The 6,970-nt window shown below is 33.8% G+C and overlaps 2 pseudogenes; both read right to left on the bottom strand.

Moving 5' to 3' along the window:
* Positions 1–2,310: 2,310 nt before the first annotated feature.
* On the bottom strand, positions 2,311–3,182 carry LOC145004770 (17.9 kDa class II heat shock protein pseudogene; annotated as a pseudogene).
* Positions 3,183–4,693: 1,511 nt separating this feature from the next.
* Positions 4,694–5,560, bottom strand: LOC145006183 (17.9 kDa class II heat shock protein pseudogene; annotated as a pseudogene).
* Positions 5,561–6,970: the final 1,410 nt, after the last annotated feature.

Below are 6,970 nucleotides of genomic sequence, written 5' to 3'. Positions count from 1 at the left end.
GCACTAATTAAGAGTATTCATAATAGAGAGTTTAATGGAAGAGTAGAATGAGATAGTATGTTTATTTATCATTCAATGGATGCAATTCCACCATTATGAAATGATACTTTAACATTCAATGAATTTGAAGTTCAATGGCTATTGAACACATCAATAGGAAAAAAGGAAAATTTTTAAATCTTTAAATAAATATTTTTTTAATATGTTTCATTGAACTTGTAGAATTTAATGTATTGTGGGATAAAAATGAATAGAATTGTATGAAATAATTAATAATGATGTGATACCCTATTAAACTCTTCCATTAAACTCTATAAAATTCAATGTATTGTAGATGTTTTAAATCTGAAATTCTTTACCTATCACAACGAGACACATTTAAATACATTTAAATAGTAGTAACTTACTCATTTGAATTAGGGATAATGACTTGAAAGGGTAACGAACTTTCGAGTTTTGTCACATTTAGTCACTAAATTTTTTTTCGTTATCTATTTGCCATTGAACTATTGAAACTGTTCACATTTTACCCCTATGACCGGCTGTTGCCGGTCATAGGGGTAAAATGTGAACAGTTTCAATAGTTCAATGGCAAATAGATAACGAAAAAAAGTTTAGTGACTAAATATGAACAAAATCGAAATTTCGTTTCCCTCTAAAAAGTTCAATGACTAAATGTGAACAAACTTCCTCTTGTATTATGTTTTACCAAATTATTTATTTTTGTTAAATTGTAGCAACATTTGTTGATGAAGAAATCTATGAAATAAAAAAAAAATTAAAAAAGAAAAAGAAAAAGAAAACCATGAAAATATATTTAAAAAAAACAAAAAACCAAAACCGAAATAAAAAACCAATGGTTTGACATTTTTCAAAATAAAAATCAAAATTTCCAATCTGATTTTGGTTTTACAAAAAAATGAACCATTCTCACTGATGTGAATTATGACCATTGATTTGGCATGCGAAATTTGTGACATCCCATGAATATGTAATTACAACATCGTCTAAACTCGTAATTCATAGGAAGGGGTTAGAGTATCATCGCATGAATACGTAGTTACAACATCGCCTGAAATTGTAATTCATCACCTACAGGTTATGGGCATGTTGGTGTTTCCACTGGGTTGTCTAGAATAGTTCGTAGTCACCATCTATACTCTGGTAGATTACTACCTCGCCACATTGCCGGTTAAGGTTATGGTATCTCCTTTCATTCTACATCACATATTCATCATCATCTATTTACCTAATTATCATCACCTTCCTATCATCACCTATCTCTCATCATTTTATTTCATCAGATTGTTGGTTAAGGTTATGCTTCCTAACTTCGAACCCCAAGGTTTACTCTACTAAAGCTTCATATTCTCGGTTCTCTAGACCTAGAAGGGTCCAGATCTATCACACCAAAAAGCTCAAGATAGCTCTTCCTCTCACTCTACACACTCAAGCTCGCTAGGATTCTCACTTATGGGAAAGGTGGTCGCAATTGAAGGCCATAAGTGTCTTTAAATATGGTTTGGGCCCAAAGATTTAGGGTTTCTGCCAACAACGTGGACTCGTCGAGTCCATTTATTAATCCGAGTCATCCGTCGCGACCTTACTCGACGAGTTGAGGCGTCAACTCGTCGAGTCTCTCTTCTTAACTCAAAAGAAAAATACTTAAATTATGATACTTGGAAATCCGGATGTTACATTTTGTTTTTTTATTTCATAGATTTCTTCATCAACAAATGTTGCTACAATCAAACAAAAATAAATAATTTTGCTAAAACATAATACAATAGGAAGTTTGTTCACATTTAATCATTGAACTTTTTAGAGGGAAACAAACTTTCGATTTTGTTCACATTTAGTCACTAAACTTTTTTTCGTTATCTATTTGCCACTAAACTATTGAAACTGTTCACATTTTACCCTTATGACCGGTAACAGCCGGTCATAAAGATAAAATGTGAACAGATTCAATAGTTCAATGGCAATAGATAACGAAAAAAAGTTTAGTAACTAAATGTGATAAAAATTGAAAGTTCGTTATCCTTTCAAGTCATTATCCCTTTGAATTACCAAAGCCTTATTATAATCCATAGCTATTGAGTGGTGGTTCCTTTTTTGAGGTCAGGGTTACGAATAAAAAAACTTATTTTAATTTTTAAAAGCATTTAAATACAGTTAAAATAATTCTCAACCCGATTTTCGATTTCATTCGTTTTACTTGTTTAATACAAATCCAATCAAATGAATGTTTCGCTTCATTACTTCGTATATACATTTTCTTTCCGCAGGTGCACAAAATTGACACCCACATTGTTACAAAGAAACCCATTTTAATTTCATATTTAAATTTCTACAAACCGAAGTAAAACAAAACAACCAAATATTGAATTCAGAAACCAACAATCGTAATTGATTATAACTACCAAATCAAACCAACAAGAGCAAAACAACAAACCATTACAAAAAACAGAGCAAAACAACATAAAGTAGATTCTGTTCTTCAAGCAACCTGGACCTGAATCGTCTTCGACTTCTTGGGCTCCGGAGGTGGCAGTTTCTCCACCGTCACTGTAAGCACTCCATCTTGACAAATCGCAGATATCTTCTCCATATCAGCATTCTCCGGCAACGCAAACTTCCTCATAAACTTCCCGATCCTCCTCTCCATCCTCACGTACTTCACTCCTTCCTTCTCTTCCTGATCATGTTCCCTTTTCCTCTCTCCACTTATCACCAACACATTATCTTCCTCCACCTGGACCTTGATATCTCCGGACTTCAGACCCGGCATGTCGACGATGAAGACGTAAGAGTTGGGATACTCCTTCACATCGGCCGGAGTTGCAGCCATTGCTCTGGCGTCACGGACGTAAGCGCCAGTAGGTCCGGCATTGCTTGATTTGTTGTTGGTGGTGGTGTCGTCGGTGGCTGCAAGGATATGGTGGAGGTTGTGCAAAAACTGCGAATCGAAACCCATTAGAGTACTGATGTCCATTTCGATTTCTTTTGATGACCTTTTACTCAAAATTCGAGCGCAATTGACGAATAAAGTAGTAGTTGAAATGTTTTGTGGTTGCAGAATGCGGAATCAAACATCTTGAAGGTGGATTTATATGGTAGAGGGTAGAGGAAGAAGGAAAAGTAGTTTCTGGAAAGAAGGGGAAAAAGGAAACCGAAACGAGGAGCTTCTAGCAGCTTCTTTTGACACGGGGGAATGAGGTTTGTTGATATCCAATACCCGATAATTATGTTACTTGATAAAAAAATTATTTATAATTTCTATATTATTTATAAATAAATACTTTAATGATATGAAATTTTCAATGGTGGTGTCTATCATGTTGTGATTTTTTGTTTTAATTTGGTTAAAAAAAATTTGAACTTAACATTAAAAGTCTAAAACAAAGCATGTGGTGGATAACTGTAAAATTTGATTTTGTGGATTTACGAAAATAACATGATTAGTATTTTTTTTAGAAAAAAATAACAAAATGACTTAATAACCACTTTTCAATTTCTTTCATTTATTTATTTTATTATTATTATTATTAAAAGGATTAAAACACAAACTATTACTAGAAAAAAAAATACGGGTGAGGATGGGTCGGTTTTGACCTAAAACCGACCCCTACACAATAAAATCAATAAAATCGGTTTTCAAAAAAATAAAAAACAAACCCATAACCCAAACCATCGATTCGGTTTCTCAGTTTTTAATTTCTTCATGGGTCAATTACGAGTTCCAACCCGAACCCAATATTTATCTGAAATAAACTGATATAGGGCATGATAGAGGTACTGATTCCTTATATTAAGGATGAAACATGCGTAACTTTCATTCATCCGCCGATGTGGGATATACAAAGTTTCAAATTAAAACTGATATAGAGCATGATAGAGGTACTGATTCCTTAATGTTATAAAAAATAGGTTGAAGATTTTTTACCATCGATTTACCTGGTCCACCATCTCTTGTTCCCACCTCTTGACCTTGAATATGTATGTTTTATAATAATCTTTACATGTAAATGTCGAATTTATGGGTTTTCTTTTCAAGATCCTATTTCAGAGTATGTGTTTTTACTTATGCTTCTGCTAACAATGATTTTACCTAAGTTCTCCATCGTGGTTTTAATTGGTTTGTTGTTTTCAAATATCATTAATTTCTTTCCTAACACTTTCACCTAATCGATAGTTTGAAATAAAAGCATCTATGTAATACCATGGAGTTATCTATTGGTTGTGGACATTATGATTTGGCTCTATAAGCTGGTGAGGTCATTTACACTCAAGAGATTATTTTGTTTATCTTATTAATATTGGGTAGTTTTTAACTTTTTACTGTCAATAGATTATTTCTTTTACACTTTAAACAAATTAAAAAGATAAATATAAATGGAAAAAACTTAATGATCATCTGTACTCTTTTTAGCTTTTGTTTCTTTTTAATCTACACTCTAAAAAATTCTAAAGACAACAATTATAAAACACATACTAAAACAACATAAAATAACCCAAATCTACCTAATTTATTTTCCTGTGATTGAGTAAACATTACCATTTCGAATGAATAGACCCGTTCAATTCATTCCACATTACTTTGTAATTTCGTATATGAATTTATACATTCGTGTCTAGCACTCCTTTCCCATTTTAACGGTTAAAAACCGAAATAAAATACAACTATCCAAAATTTGGTTTCAAAAACTACAATAGATTGATTATAGAAGCCACACTACAAATACAGAGCAAAACAAAAAACCATTACAGAAGATATCATTTAAGCAAATCGTTCTTATAGCCTACATTATCGATCGCAATTAACTAGGAATCTTATGATCCAGAATCTTTAAAGAAATTTCACCACATACTCACTCCGATTCTGTTCTTCAAGCAACCTGGACCTGAATCGTCTTCGGCTTCTTGGGCTCCGGCGGCGGCAGTTTCTCCACCGTCACTGTGAGCACTCCATCTTGACAAATCGCAGATATCTTCTCCAAATTGGCATTTTCCGGCAACGCAAACTTCCTCATAAACTTCCCGATCCTCCTCTCCATCCTCACGTACTTCACTCCTTCCTTCTCTTCCTGATCGTGTTCCCTCTTTCTCTCTCCACTTATCACCAACACGTTGTCTTCCTCCACCTGGACCTTGATATCTCCGGACTTCAGACCCGGCATGTCGACGATGAAGACGTATGAGTTGGGATACTCCTTCACATCAGCCGGAGTTGCAGCCATTGCTCTAGCGTCACGGACATAAGCGCCAGTAGGTCCGGCATTGCTTGATTTGTTGTTGGTGGTGGTGTCGTCGGTGGCTGCAAGGATATGGTGGAGGTTGTGCAAAAGCGGCGAATCAAAACCCATTAGACTGAAGTCCATTTGAATCTCTGTTGATGACCTTTTTTCCTAGAATTCGAGCGCAATTGAAGAATAAATTAGTAGTCGAGATGTTCTATGGTTGCAGATTGCCGGATCAAACATCTTGAAGGTGGATTTATATGGTGGAGGGTAGAGGAAGAAGAAGGAAAAGTAATTTCTAGAAAGAACGGGAAAGAGGAAAGGGTAACGAGGAGCTTCTAGCAGCTTCTTTTGATACGGGAGGAGTTCTTAAATTCTGCTGGATTTTGTCACGTTGGAACGTGGTTTGTCATAAAAAAACTGTGTCTTTGTCATATAAAAAATCTTACTTGATAAAATTTATTTATAATTTTTATATTATCTAAATTGATACTTTAATCAAATGAAAACTTCAATAGTAGTTTTTTAATTTGGTTCACAAAAATTTAAAAGAAAATTACAAAAATAACCAAATTAGCTAATTACTTTGTAGAAAATAACAAAAAAAAAAAAAAAAAAAAAATTGAAGTTGCAAATTTAGCCACCGAAATTGCGGATGAAAATGGTCTATCTGCGATTTGTCTATCCCATCTGTGAATGTACAAGTGGCTAAAACACGTCTGTATTTTAGCCACTTGTAAATTCATAGATGTTTTTTTTTTGGTATATATAAGGAAGAATCATACTAAAATCGTAGATGGACAGGGTCCATCTGCGATTTCCTCTTCCTTTGATCTGCGATTTTTTTTTTTAATTTTTATTTTTTAAAATTTTGACTATGAAATCAATAGGTTTGATTACGAAATCAATGAGTTTGACTATGAAATAACTTTATTGAAAAATGAAGAGTGAAAAATGAAGGGAAATCGCAAGGAATGGCCTAGAAAGAGAGAGTTTCTCTAAAATGAAGATTGAAAAATGAAGGAAAAAAAAAACGTTTATATACTAAAAAAAAAAGGAAATCGCAGATGAAAAAGGGAAATCACAGATGGACTAGTCCATCTGCGAATGTACAAGTACCTAAAGCACAATTAGGTGCTTGTACCTTCACAGATGGAAGGGCAAAATCGCAGATGGATCATTCCCATCTGCGATTTCAGTAGCTATTTTTACAACTCAATTTTTTTGGCTAAATTTGTAAAGTAATTAGTTTTTTAGCTAAATTTGTAATTTTCTCAAAATTTAAACATAAGTCTAAAGCAAAGCATGATGTTGGAGTGGATAACGATCAAATTTGATTTTTGTGGATTTAATCGAAAATGACACGAAATGACCAATATTTTTTTTAGAACTACAAAACAAAATGACTTGTATAAATCTAGGCCGGTTAATAAAAAATATGCATCATATATGTGGTTTTATTGAGTTTTGTGCATTTTTTATAAAACAAAACGGGTGTGAATTTTTTTTCCCTCTACATACTTTTCTTGTAAATTTATCTGGTCGTTACTTCCTCATGTCACCACTTCTCTCATCCTCACCACGACCACAAGAGCTTCCTCTCGTCTTCCCAATCACCCTTCATTCCTTGCAAATATTGTTAAGACTGTTTGGTTTGGTACGGAATGGTGTGGAGGAGTTTGAGCTACGCTCCCTCCATACCGTCGATCTACTTAGAGCAACGCCTCATC

This window comes from Lactuca saligna, chromosome 7, assembly GCF_052625555.1.
Source record: "Lactuca saligna cultivar CGN05327 chromosome 7, ASM5262555v1, whole genome shotgun sequence".
Taxonomy (NCBI): domain Eukaryota; kingdom Viridiplantae; phylum Streptophyta; class Magnoliopsida; order Asterales; family Asteraceae; genus Lactuca; species Lactuca saligna.
This window is presented reverse-complemented; position numbering and strand designations above follow the sequence as displayed.